Source organism: Athene noctua, chromosome 21 (assembly GCF_965140245.1).
Source record: "Athene noctua chromosome 21, bAthNoc1.hap1.1, whole genome shotgun sequence".
In the NCBI taxonomy this organism is placed as follows: domain Eukaryota; kingdom Metazoa; phylum Chordata; class Aves; order Strigiformes; family Strigidae; genus Athene; species Athene noctua.
Window position 1 is genome coordinate 3,206,479 of NC_134057.1, and position 14,918 is coordinate 3,221,396.

General features: G+C 39.5%; 1 long non-coding RNA gene across 2 annotated transcripts in view; it reads right to left on the reverse strand.

Moving 5' to 3' along the window:
* LOC141968984 (uncharacterized) overlaps positions 1-9,603 on the reverse strand; it is a 51,913-nt gene extending 42,310 nt beyond the window's left edge. For both annotated transcript variants that reach the window (XR_012634963.1, XR_012634964.1), the window contains exon 1: positions 9,381-9,603. This is a non-coding gene — a long non-coding RNA (uncharacterized LOC141968984). The remainder of the gene's footprint in view (positions 1-9,380) is intronic.
* Between the last annotated feature and the right edge of the window lie 5,315 nt (positions 9,604-14,918).

Here is a 14,918-nt window from a genome sequence, read left to right on the forward strand (position 1 = left end):
TTTAATATGTTTGATATACTGTACGATGATGCATACAATCATATATTAAAAAAAAAAGAAGATAATGAGAGCTTAATTCTAAAAGAAAAATGAACAGGACATACAAAAGTCCCATCTGGAATTTCTGGAATTCTACACTGAAGTCCTCCATCGTGGGTAGAGACATATAAAACTGAGTATGAGCTAAAACTGTTTCAATACCTGCAGACTGGAAAGATGACCAAGTTTTGCAATGGCTTCTGTGCAAACAACAACTAACAGATTAGGATTCTTCAGCTTGAGAAAAATGACTAGGGAAGAGACATTACTATATCCTATACAGTCATGAATGGCATGGAAAGGGGGAAGACAGTATTGTTTCAGTTTGCTTTGGTTTTTTTCACTGTACCTTCCAGTACTAGAAGCAGGTGTCATCCAGCAAAGCTGTAAATGACAGATTCAGAAGAACCAAAAGGGGTTGGTTCTTCACACAACGTGTGTGTGAGCGACAGAATTCTTTGCCACTGAATGTAGAAGGCGGTAAAAAGGGGAGACTGGACAAATTAAACGCACAAATGGAAGGGGAACCTCTCAAGAGAAACCCAGCTACTCCCTGAGGCACAAACCATTACAGGCAGACTATTCCAGGGGAGTGCCCCGAAATGGTTCCTCGACTCTTACACCCCTTTCTGCTGGACACTGCCAAAGACAGGACACTAAGCCAGACTGGTTCCACGCAGATTGCCTGTAACAATGATCTTAACACTGAAAGACAGCTGAAAGTCTTGACACGTGCCAACTAATATTACACATAAGACTTTCTAGAATTACGTTGCTGGGCTCTGTATGCCCTGTTCCCTGTTCCAGCCTGTTTCATCCGGGCTGGAGGTTGAAAAAGGCTCTTGTGAGCTAAAAGATACTCCCTTAGCATAAAATCATCTACAGAATCATTGCAGACTGCAGAATTTAAAAGAGCTAAGGAAAATTTTCAAACTTTTACCTTCAGGGTAGGCTGTTCCGTATATTCTCTGCTATCACACTACTGAAAAATTTGTCTCCAGTTGGCTCACGCGCTGACCTGAATCCTTAATTGATGTCTTAGGAATTCGGAGGAAGTACCACCACTCGTTTTGAAAGGGTAAGATTTGATGCCTTTGATGATCTAATATTGCTGTTTTACTGTTTGTTTGATAGTAGCTCTAGCTATAAAGAATCAAAGCATCTCTAATTCCACCATGGACAGCCTTGATACTCCAGCTTCCCAGATCTTTCAATAGGAAGCAGGGGCAGAGGCAGGGGAATCACTCAAATCCCCAAACCCAATTGAATATATTTCCAAAGAGGATGTAAAAACGTTTTGGTTTTTGTAATGTAAGATCCTTAATTGGACAAGATTTGACTTCTTCATTATATTGTTTAAAGATGCATTTTGACCTGTATCCTTGCAGAGTCTTTCTCAAGTCAGACCTTCAGCTACCAAGAATAAATAAAAAACCCACTCCACTTACCAGGTAAATAAAACACACTGCCTATCTAGGACTGTAGTGCATCTTTCTGCATCTGTTTTATAATTACCAGTTTCTAGAATGTTTAATTATAAAATGCTCTGTAACAGATTAGCACTTATGTTACAACTGCTCCTTAGAGATCAATCTAGTTCCCAAGTCTCCTTGATGCTGTGAATCACAACAGCAAAATCCTCGTATGGCCAAGATATACAAATCAGACTATCTGCCTTAAGAGTAGTTCATAGGTGAGAGAGGCCAACGGCTCCGTCAAAGTCCCGACAAGGCTGCATGAGGCTGGGCATCCTGCAGCACTTCCCAGAGACCTGCTGATGGCAGCCCCACAAGCCCTTCTAGGCTTTCTTCCTCCACGTTCAGGACTCTGAATGACATGCTGGGGAGGTGTTTAGCAGTTTGACAGCATGTAGTTCAAGTGCTTTCTGCTCATCAGACCTAATCTTTGCTGTTGGAACAGATGTATTTAAATAGTTTTGGTTTTCAGTTGTGTATGTGTGTCTATGGGACATAAAGAAAAGGCTAATGATATGTTTATATACATACAAAAGTATACAGAGTCTGAAACAAAAGGCTTCCTCCTAGTAAGGAAATGGCATATGCTTTCTGAGTACTGCAGTTGGGTTCAGATGGTGGTGTTGCTGATGAGGTGCTAAGGCAGAAAGAAGAAGTGATCCTGTCTAAGAGCTGTTTTGAAGTTGCTGGCAGTAGTAAAAAATACTTGAACATCAAGCTTTTAATTTTCTTTATGTTTTCATAAAATGAAAGAAAAGAACATTTTAAATGAAAAATTAGCTCAGAAGGTATTTCAACTCAGTATTACCATTGAGCATCGTAGTTTTTAGGCTTTTTCTTCTAGTATGAACAACTCAGCAAATACAACAAAATAAAAAATATTATTAAATGCTGACAAGCCATAAATCTGCATTTTTTTCTCTCAAAACCAATTTTCCACTGAAGAATACTACCTGTGTATTTTCTGAAGACAAAACATATTGGTAATCATTGCTCTCCATGTTCTCACTGAATTGAATGCTGTACTTCCTTACACATCCATAGTGCCTAGCACAATTTGAGAATAATGAATTATTTTTCCACTATGTCTTGGATCATTGTTGCTGCACTGAGCCTGTGTTCCCCCACCCTGACCCCACGCCACCTTCAGTTTATTTTGAACATATTTATGTAACCACTGGATGAGGGGCTGTTTGTGACTGAAGGTCTGGTTAGGTACATTACAATATTGGCTCAGTTCTCCTAAGATAATTGTTGCTAAGGCACGAGAAATTATATGAGGTAAAGTAATATAAGATACAGAAGGTAATCATGCTGACAGCAGAGCAGTAATTGCAACAGTAATAGTGAGAAGAGAAGAGAAGAGAAGAGAAGAGAAGAGAAGAGAAGAGAAGAGAAGAGAAGAGAAGAGAAGAGAAGAGAAGAGAAGAGAAGAGAAGAGAAGAGAAGAGAAGAGAAGAGAAGAGAAGAGAAGAGAAGAGAAGAGAAGAGAAGAGAAGAGAGAAGGGAAGGGAAGGGAAGGGAAGGGAAGGGAAGGGAAGGGAAGGGAAGGGAAGGGAAGGGAAGGGAAGGGAAGGGAAGGGAAGGGAAGGGAAGGGAAGGGAAGGGAAGGGAAGGGAAGGGAAGGGAAGGGAAGGGAAGGGAAGGGAAGGGAAGGGAAGGGAAGGGAAGGGAAGGGAAGGGAAGGGAAGGGAAGGGAAGGGAAGGGAAGGGAAGGGAAGGGAAGGGAAGGGAAGGGAAGGGAAGAGGGGAGGGAAGAAGGGAGGGAAGAAGGGAGGGAAGAAGGGAGGGAAGAGGGGAGGGGAGGGAAGGGAAGGAAAAGGGAAAGGGAAAAGGAAAAAGGAAAGAGGAAAGAGGAAAGAGGAAAAGGAAAGGGAAAAGGAAAAGGAAAGGGAAAGGGAAAAGGAGAAGGAGGAGAAGGAGAAGGAGAAGGAGAAGGAGAAGGAGAAGGAGAAGGAGAAGGAGAAGGAGAAGGAGAAGGAAAAGGAAAAGGAAAAGGAAAAGGAAAAGGAAAAGGAAAAGGAAAAGGAAAAGGAAAAGGAAAAGGAAAAGGAAAAAGGGGAGAGAAAGAGATAATAAACAGCATCTCAGCAACATGAAGGATCAGCCCATTTGAAGAAGTGACAGAGACCACCACTTCTCCAGCTGTCTGACAGCTTCCTGGTCAGTGGAAATCCTTAGGTGTTGTGAGCATATTAACACTTATCACATTAGTCCCAGTATCCATTGCAGGTGCTAGCCAAGGAAGGACACCCCTTCTAGCCTTGCATGTACTCTCTATTTAGTGAGTCTCTTACTGAGCCATAAGGACGCTTGAAAAAGTGACCCACTGTGTGATGGTCGCATTCACAATGCCCTCAGAGCCTCAGTGGCCTCTAAGCATCAAAGAAATCCAAGGATTGATGGATTTTTTAATGTACCTACTGCCCCTAGGTTTCCTTTGCTGTGCTTGATTTTCTTTTGTTATAGAGAAATTCTACTTCTGCCCATCAAAAACATAAGGAAGTTTAAAAAAAATAAAATCCTTTGTGTGTTTGTACGGGTAGGATTTGGCAATTTCAAAGAGCTCCAGAAATTGAGGTGGAAAATCTTAGCACATAGCAGAGTATTTCCTATTTTTTCTTTGAAACAAACAAGAACTAGTGATATTATGTCACACAGAAAAATTTATTGTTCTGTTTAATTTTTTTCCCTACTTGTTGAGTGAAACCATGCACAAATGAAAAGTGAACACAAAAGACCGTAAAACAGGACAGAGAGAAACATGAGCAGAGAAAATTCCTGAGACAGAGCTGTTTGTGAAGTACTTTTACAGAGCATTACTTTTATTCAATACAGATGAATTTGATTTCACTACATCACAGGTCATCCAGTCAATGAAGTCATTCTGATCTGTCTTCATTTTTCCTGACTGTATTTCTTATTTCACTGTTGCCGCCTTCTCCTATCAACCAGTCTGAAACAAAGTGCTTACATTAACTGAGAAAATTATTGGCTCCTGTTACTTCTCCCACCAGCTGCAAGATCACTAAAATGCTCTGAAACCAAGGAAAAACAAATTATAAATTTCTAACATCCTTACTTCATTCCACCAGTTCTCTCCATTAAGAGTCCAGTGAGAGCTGATGACTAGCTAAGCCCGTAGACAAGTAGAAAGGCAGGTGTTGGATTTTGCTAATCTTCTTGAAAGAAGAAAACATTTATATTGGTAACTTCTGACCCATTTCAAGACAACTGTATTAACTTGTTTGTATATTATTCAGAAAAACAGTAAATCTCAGATTAAAAAAGGCCACAACCAAGTGTTGAAAAGCCACAAGAAAGAATGAATTGCAGTCAGGGGATGTATCTTCAGATTCAACAGTTTGTTCTCTTAATCATTTTTATTCAGCTGGCAACATCAAGATGTATACCTGTTTTCCCTTAATGCTCTCTCCTCCTGAGAATACTGGCACTCTGTATATTGCCAGACAAAATAATACATTTCTACGTTGAGAAGTCTTAAAGAGTTTAGGAAGACAACAGCAACAAATTATGAGGAAGAACACTGCTGGCTGGAAAAAAAAGCAAAGCAGACAGGCTCAATGGCAGCCATAAAAACTCAATAAACCTTGATTCACCCAGATATAAATGTCTGAGAAAGGCTTATACTAGGCCTGTCATTTAGATTTTTGTTCTTTTTCTTATACTTTCCAGAAAAACTTTTATTTACCCAGATTTCCAGATATTTCCTTCTTTAACACAATATTCTGGAGAAGAGCAGCTGTTGAGATCAGTATTTAAAACCAGTGCATGGCTTAGGAGCACTATATATACGTACACATTGTATGTACACAGACCAGGACTATGCTGATCAGTTAGTACAGCATTATAGATATGTATTAAAGAAGAAAATGAGTTCTTACTCATCTGCCCATCAACAGAAGACCTCATGCTTGTGAAATTAAAAGCCTTTCTGATCAGGACCAAAGTAAAATTAGGAAATTACTGCCAATCACATCACTTGTCTGCAGTAAGAACCTTTCAGATCTCCAACTGGTTCTGTGCTTGACCAACTCTTAAACAGAGCTTAAATGCAAAGCACATCATGAAACCACAATCAATATGCTCAAAAAATCACCTCAGTTGGGTCTTTTTTCCCCCCAAATGCACAAGCTCCTACCATTCAGCATACAAAACTGCCCCAAAGTGCCTTAGAGCTGTACAGAAGCTTGGCCCACATGCCAACCTGCCACCTCTAGTCTCACTTAAGTTACACCATTACGTTCCCTCTGGCTTTCTTCACATATACTTTATATTTGGTCTCCTCTAGACTTTTGTGTGTTTATAGCACACAGCACAAACAGCCTTTCCTGTGTATTCAGTGGACTTGTTGCCTAATTCTGTGTCAGACATCACAGAGTACTGAAACACCTAAATACCTTTGAGACTCTGGCCCTTGGTTACTGCAGCCCACATGTAAGAGGGTATTGGAAACTATGCAAAACTGTTCTCATTAAGAGGCAAATTTTCCTAAGTATTAAGGTGTAAGCTGCTTTCTAAGTCTTAAAAAAATAGAAGCACTTAAAGGTAATTTTATTTTTTCTTAACTTTTTCTGATAATATTAGAAATAATACATTAATTGGTCTTTCACAGAAATCTGTGTTATCTTAGGAGTATTCTACAATTCAGTCTCAGAACACAGCACCCATCCCTGCAAGGAGCAATGCTTGCATATCACACAGAAGATCACCAAATGCAATAACCATTCTGGAGTCACCAGAGGAAAAAAGGCTGAAGAAAACACCAGAAATTTTCTTCAAGAATTTCTTTGATTCCATATTGCTGCTCCTCCTGTAAGCATAAGCATGGCTGGCAACCAGGATGCTTCCTCCTGGCTATCATAAAGCTAAAGATAGTGCAGACTTTGGGAACCTCCCCTCGGAACTGTTGCAAGGCTTACACCCAGCAGAAAAGAAACCCTACTACAAGCACAAACATTCTTCCAAATTTTGGGGTGGAGAGCCTGTCAAAGAAAGGTCCACACATGGAGGGAGCCACAGTCTACCCAGCTAGGGAGTTACATTTGCTTCCTTGAAAGCCACACTTAAATGCTAATGTTTTAAGCATGGCTATGGTCCAGTACATTACTGAACAGGAACACATCACTATTACTTTCACAGCTGTCTTTCATTGAAAACATCTGTATCCAGCTTGTTCAGTGAACAAAACAAGACAAGATTGTTCAACTAAGAAAACTGCAAGCTCAACCCAGTCTTGAAATGCAAGTAAGAATACCATTCACCACCTCATTATCTTACTAAAAATACTGGATTCAAAACTCATCTATCAATAATTATAACAATGTATGAAGGGGAGTAGAGAGTTTTCTTCTTCATAGCTCATCATAACCATAGTCATAGCCCAAACTATAATCCAGGCTTCAGCAAACGCAAAACTAGAATGTTACATAAGTGTAAATAAACAGAACGATACTTTTCTGACTTGCTCCACGTTCTTAAACCTAATGTCGTTACTGGCATACAAGAGAAATAGATTTGATTCTTGAACTTAACATCAAAATTCCCTGTGCTTTCCACCAGCTTCATGGGAAAATTTGGGAGCTGCACACACACTGATTATTCTTCTCCCTTCAAAAGCCATGAAGATCTGAGAAGTGCTATATGGTCATTTTAGGGAGGAGGATACAACTCAGCAATGCAAGACATTTATGTTAATTCTCTGGAGCACAGCAGGTTAAGAGCTAGACTACAGAATATCGAGTTCATTGTGTTTGAAAAGATCTCCCTGTATTTCTGTACTGCCTATGACATTACAGGCATAGGACTCTGCACCTAAATGCAATAAATGATAGCTATACACAAGCTTGTTTTGCATGCACAAGTAGGAATTAATTGAGCTGCTTTGTATCTCATGTAAAAATACAGGTCAATAGTCAGTCCTTCAGTTCCTCTATGACACATTTAAAACCTAAATTAATAGTAACTTAATAGCAGAGCTAGAATCAAATATTCAAAACGCCTGCTCTTACCACTGCATCATTGCTAAAATGCTTTTACCCATAATTGTTATCATTAGCAGGGAAAGAAGCAAGAATATAAACAATAAAAAGCTTGGTATGCAAGAGATGGCACACCCATGACTGATGAGTATGCATCTGCACACTTGCTTTTAAAATTGGAGTCAACAATTATTCTACACATTGGAAAGAATGAAGTTCAACATGAATATGAGGATGTGACAATCTGCCAAGTGGTGTGTAAACATGATGGCAGCCTGGATAGCCTTAATGTAAGTAAAGGATTCTCAAAGATACTCTTTTACAAACATTATGTGTTCAAAGCACATTTTTTTCCTTTAGAAGATGCAGTATTGTATTTACTTGATCAAAATGAACAAGGATCAAAATGACTCATAGGAAGAATTTATATTATGCATATTTTTTCCCTTCAAATTGTGAAAATATGCCTTTAATTATTAATTATTCTTGCTAAGAAGTTGCTTTCATGACCACATTTGATGTTAGAATTTGTCTCTCTCTGGTTCATTGAAAAGTCTCTGATATCTGGACTTCACTCTTCACAAATTGCAGTATGCCAACTTAGAAAATCAGATCCTGTTCCTCGCTGAATGGCCAACTGTTCTGAACAAGGAGAGGTTCCTGGAAAAAATTACCTGCTTTACACTGATAGTGTGATTTGAAAAAGGACACTTGCAATATTTTTAGTCATGATTCACATTTTAAAGTTGTATTTTACAGACTGTTTTCCATGTTGTACTTCATTCCCTCCTTTTGTCCTGAATAAGTGAGAAAGATCAAAGTCAGATTTGCTGGCTCACTAGCACATGTTATGTTCAATTTTATTCTGCCACATTCACATAAGTAACAGCAGATGTTGCTAGAACATTCATGAGTTTAGTTCTGAAGTGTGCAGCCAGACATTTGTCAGGCTAATTTGATTTCCTGAGGACTGCAAGGAGAGTTCTGCTGGATAGTTCCCCATCTGTGACACTGAGCCACTCTTGCCAAATTCACTTGAAGCCTCCAATGAAGATGTTCTCCTTTGGATTTTTGCTTAAGGCTACTTTTTATTAGTTTTCTTCAAGAAGTCTTTTTTTTTTTTTCTGTCTTTTTTTTTTTTTCTCTGCTAACACTGCTATAAAAATGGGGAGGAGCAGGTTTAGAAGAATAACGAAAAAAACGCATACTCCCACAAGATGATCATAATCTTTGCCATCTTACCAAATGCCTGCTAAAACCAGCAGGAAAGATGCATATAGATTTCAGTGAAAGAATCTTGTATTCTTCCCCAGCTGAAGTAACATTAGAATTTAAATAACTACATACAAGTCAGATTTCAGCTTTCTTTTCAGACTAACTGCCTGCAAACCATTTTCCAAGAGACTTCTGAAAACAGCAAGTCACTTTCTGTGCATTTGCACAGAAAAAATTAACACACATTTTGCGATGCCCTAGAAAACCTTCACTTTTCAAATAGACCTTATGTTTACTCATTCTATATTGAATTTGTAAATAAAATTCAAATAATTTTATTGCTGAATATTGCCTTTGAATAAAGTATGTCCAAGTTTTACATAAGACTGGAAATGTTTCCAGATGTAGGCATGTGATTAAATGGGTTAATGCATTATCACAAAACTAAAGAAAGGTTTCCTAATGCTTTCTAGAAGGCTGCAAGGAAATTTGTGCACACGGGAGGAATTAGTAAGTGTCTTTCTGCAGCCAAAAAACAAACAAAAAAACCAAATAAAAACCCCAACGTGCAAAAGCTGTTCTCCCCATTTCCTTTCTATAGGGTTTCTATCTAAATGTTAAAGTTTTGACAAGTTCATTCAGCTGGTACCTGTGAATCAGGCAGGTGCCCAAGTTGTGGACTTGTATGCGCAACACGCAGCCCAGCACACCGCGGAACCGAGCGCGTACTCCGCAAGGCTTTAAGGCTTTCCTCTCCTAACACCCACTGCAGCCCCTGAACGCGTCCTTCACGCAATCTCCGCGGACTCTGCAAAGCGAGAGGCAGGACGAAACCCCGCCAACGGCCGCCCCCACCCCCGAGGACTCCCCACTTCCGGGGTCCCACTTCCGGCAGGGTGGGGTGACGTCAGTTCCTGTCGCGCGGGCAGCCCGGTGCCCGCCGCGGCCCCGCCGGCCCGGGGGGCGCTGACCGGCGGGGCGGGAGCGCCCCCTGCTGGTCCTCTGCGCCCGCGGCCCCGCGCTTCCCTTTCTCCATGTGCGCGCTTGGAGAGCGCGGATGAGGCCGTAGAGCTGGAGTGGTGATGGTTATGGGGACCCGGCTGCCCCCCAGTCTGTATCGTGTTTTTATAGGTCACATTCTCAGGAAAAACCGGTATGCTTCATTCCAAACTGTGAAACTCAGGTCTCGGATTAAAACTCTAAATTTATTGCAAAAATAGCTAAACCATCTCAGAATGTGAAAACCTTCAGCCCGAGTTTCTCTGGTTTCCATTACATGGATGAAGAAGCATGACTGCTGTGTATAAGAGAAGGGTAAGTCATCTTCATAAATATCTCCAAAGGCCATTTAGCTCAATCAGCAAACTAGGGAAACAAGCTATTTAGCATAGTTTAGTGACTGAGTTTTCATTTCAAGGTTGAATAATGGCTTAAAAAAGAAAAACAAAAGAGGCTTTGAAATTTTGCCTAACCTTCAGCTCCACTAAACATGAAAACTGACTGCTGAATTCTAGGGAAGCGACCTATTTCTCGACACTTCAGAAAGCTTAAAACCGTGTGCGAGTGACATTGACAAAAAAGTGACCCATGTTTTCTAAGCTTCCTTTACACAATATGGCAAAACCCAAGTAGAATATAAACTCTATCCCAGGGAAAAGACTTAAAGAATAATGTCCCTAGATAAATGCACTTTTTCTAAACTTTCTGTTGATTTTATTTCTTCTTTTAGAAGATTTTATTATTTTATTTCTGCTTCCACGTCTGAATTGTGAAGAAAGAACTGATCCCTACATAGTCAAAATATGTGTATTTGATGGAGGGTTCAGTTAAAATTACAAAATAAATAAGGAAGTTTTTCTGATCTTCCTCTCCAGCTAAAATTTTTCACCCACACTGCCACCACCAGTAGAAAAAGTATTTTGGCTACAAATGGAAGAATGATAACGCTCAACATTTTACAAGATCTTTTGTAGGCACAGCTGTCCCGTCTTGAGTAGAAAATGTTACACAATATGCAACAAATCATTCAGGTTATCTAGTGCTTTCCTAAACCACAGGCAAATACCTTAGTTTTTGGAAGCTGCTAAGAAACTGACTCAATTTCCTAAACTACTCTTTGTCTTCTTAGTAATCCTTTGTTAAAATAAACCATGAGAAATTATGAAAATGGATAGGATTATGGGACTGCCAATTAAAAATTAGCCAATTTGCCTCACAGTAAATAACAAGTCCTTCTCCAGTTAAGGCTTAGTACTAGACACGATCTCCAGCAGCTCCAGTTTTCTAAAGATGTCCAAAGATAATTTTTAAATTTTAAGATAAATAGAAAATACAGTCTTAGTCTTCTTGCCCTAATTCCCATTGCATTCTTTCTTCCCACCTACAGTAATGATACTGCCCTGCCCAGGTCTGATTTACATGAAGAGAAATACTGAAGCTGGCATCTTATCCAAAACACAGTTGAAAATGACTGCAAGTCAGAAACAACAAACACAAGCTTGAAGTTATTGCTTAGAGCCAGACAGGATTTCTACAAATACAACATGTTATGAGCAGAGACAGGCTGACAGTTTTGTGTGATTCCTCATTTCTTGAAACAAAAAGAAAGTCTCTCTGCAGAGGCTAGGGGAGTTCAGGTTTTCCTAATACCGAGTAGGTAAATGTAGCAACAGACTTAGAGCAAGAGGCAAGCCAAACTCCATTCCAAAGGAGCTTTCTTCCTTTTCCTCCTTTCCAAAACACCCACTGGTGTTTTGCTCAAGTATAATTTCTCTGGCACCCATAAAGGCTAGCGCAGAAATTGTCAAACTGATCTTCCAAAAGCCATACCTAACACTCCCTCACAGGAAAGGGAGAAAGATTCAGTGTGGAATAGCCAAAAGAATAGTGAATATTTAAACCTGAGAACTATAGATTCACTCCGAGAAGACTAAACAGAGAAAAAAAATAATCTTTTTTCCTGTTTGAAAAACAACTATATATGCCCAGGACAGGTGATGATCAACATTCTTTATGTGCTGAGGAGACTTGCTATCAGAGACGCTCACCTGTAAATGAACAATTGTATTTCACTGAAATCTTTATATTCTACTCTGGAAAGCCAACTTCTAACAGAAAAAAACCTTGTATTTTATAGTTTTTATTTTATTACAATTCTATGTCCTATTCAGATTTTCTCATTTTACCTACAAAGATTTTGTTAAGGTTTCTGTAAATTGCAAAATGATATTGTGAAATGAATAGTGGGTGCAAATCAAAGCCTTACCACTCAAAGCCATGTCCTAAACCTCACCTCCCTGACAGCCCTAAAAACTAATCCACTTCAGCTGGGACTACGTTTAGTGGGGATTCTCAGTGCTGCAGGAATGATACTGCTCAGAAAATGATCTTTCCCTCACTGTTCAAAGCACAGTCCTGAGACAGCACTGTGGGCTGTATTTTGTTGACTTCATAAACCTTTAATGAGAGCTCAAACCTTTACGGAAGTTAATGATATCTGGGCTTTATTTAACAACAGGATATTCAACAGTTCTATGTTCAGCTTAAATGCCAGAGACAGTTACAGTCTAGCTACTGAAACTTCCCAGCAAATACAGAGGTATTTCTTCTCTTGTATGTCCATGTGAAGCCAGTGTCATCAGGACAACATCACTGCTTCTGGAGCTATCAGAAGAGTTTGCTAAGAAATGAGGCCCTGGTTGGAATCTGCTCCTGGCTGCTCACAGCTACTCCTTGCCTTCCACTGGAAAGATGGCTGATAACAGAAACCCTTTAGCTCTTCCAAATTTGTTTTGATTTTACTGAACTGCTTGTTGCTAATGTGACTTCTGGAAGTGCAAACAGACTGCTGTCGGTAGCCTCGGGCAGTATAAGTTTCCTGTAATGAGGGTATTACAAAGCTATGTGGAAAGAGAGGAAAAAGCCACAAGCCTCTTTGCAACTGAGAGCGATGCGCATTTGTAAAAAGCAGCGGTTTCATTTGGAATGGAATGTCACTCCGTAGGAATCGATGAAATACTGTTGCCATTAAAGTGCACACACACCTCAGTGGAAAAGCATGTTCCTCTGTCAACTGCACTGGTACCCTTCAACTCTAGACTGGCTGCCTATGGAAACAAGGCTTCTGTGACCTGTGCATAAGGGAAGGAAAGAGAGGACCAAGGAGTTGCCTCTTAGCCTGTTTTTCCCACAGTAATTTCTTAACACACTGGTGATTTTCCTTCAGATTTGCCAGAGAGACTTACATCTTTAACGCAGTTACATCCCTGCAAGATTCATGCAAAACACAAGCAGGTAAAAAGGACAGACCCTTACGCATCCCTACTAAGACTGTCAAGCTTCAAATAACGCTCAAAAAACAGAGGTTGTGGAGCTTGTAAAATGACTACAGAAGAGTAAACAAAGTCAATTATGAACAGTAGCAAGAAGTAGGGAAAACATTTCATTTCTGTGTAGAACTTAATTACTTTTTCTTATAACTATAAAAATTCAATGTCTAAACATTTACAGAAAACACATCTTAGTTTTACATTCAACATGTTGGTCACCCCAGTTAAATTAGGAAGGGTAATGCACACCTTCTGAGAAGCTCAAGAGGCTTTCAGAAAAACTGAGGAGAATAAGAGCTGCCATTACTGATATTTCTAGGATAGAACATAAGAAATAAGTTTAAAGTAACCTGCTTTGAAAGCAAACACTTTTATAAATCCTTTTTAAAACACAGAGCTTCAAGAAACTGAGTAACTTCTTGTTTGTTTTGCAAAATTCCTTTCAGGTAACTTTTTGTATATATCCACTACAGCCAGTTCTGCTTTTTGTTTGTATAAAATCTTGGTTGTCAATGGAAATTATAAAGCATTGGATAAGAGTGCAATGATGCTTCAGAAGAGATACAAAGTCTTTGGAGTTGCTGAGGAAGTCGAATATATATAAAATGAAAACACAGCAACCCCCCAGCCTACCCACCAAGCTTTTTTTTTTCTTTTTGCTTGTCCCCTGCAGTGTACACAGAAGAAGTACAAGAAGAAATCAACAGAGTTGTTCTTTGAAAGAAAGTGGATATATTAACTCTTTAAAGCCAGGCATTGGACCAAAATATTCTTGTAAAAAAAGCTGTGATCTAAGTTACAGAGACCCTTTAAAAGCCATGAGCACTGTATAAAAATAAGTGAATATTAAGAATTCAAACCCCCTCATTCTTATGAACATGTGGAGAAAACACATTTAATAAAGAGATTTTGTTTCTTTTAGGTTGCACCTCATAAACATTTTCAAGGTTTTTGAATTGTTAGTCTGTTTAAGAAAGGAATGGTTTTTGACCATCTTCTTGGAGGATGGACAAAATTTGTCTCCATCAAACTGTAAATGAGACCATTCACACATTAAAGATAAAATCTGCATGTGATGCTATAAGACTTTGCCACGTTCTCATTAATGATAGTGAAGATTGCCATAATGATTTTTCTGTACCTTTATCTATTTTCAAGCGCAATTCAGTTCATTGCTTACAATTTGTTAGCAAGAACTGCTGAAATTCGCATAAACTGGTATTTTTCATGTGATTATTTTCATCCAGAATGCTTCATTTCAATCTGTAATAGTACGAACAATTTCTCTTCAATATTTTCTTACTTGCAAAAGACTCTTCATTCTGTCACCGTGTTTACACACCACAAAGCAGCTTAGAAATCCGCCCATTCTGGGTTTAGCTGAATCCTTTCCTGACTTAAATAACTGTGAGAAGTGACTGACAGCAAGCCTGCAAATGCACTCTCAGCTACAGGTACAGACAACCAGCTATGTCTTGCACACAAAAACAGGTACGGTTTTACCGGCAGGTTTTTCACTTTAATTGTTTTTCTAATAATGAAGACCACCGCTTTAAAATATGATTGACCAAAGTGTGCCTCAAAGACACTTGCTCTTGCTGTGCTGTGTGTCACCTGGAACTATACGGGAGCATATCGAGAATTCCAGATGAATGTCTCTCACTGGTTTCTAGAGCACTTCTACAGGAGCAAGGGCTGTGCAGCTTCCAAGGGGTGTAGTTCTGCCCTCTCCAGCTCCAGTGTCTTTCCTTTTCCCACTCCTGCATGTCCTTCTAGGGAAGAAAATAAACAGGAGCTTTGGCTCTGTTCTTTAAGCGTTTTCTCTAGCAGAGGAAGGCTGCTTGCTGCATCTGCAAATG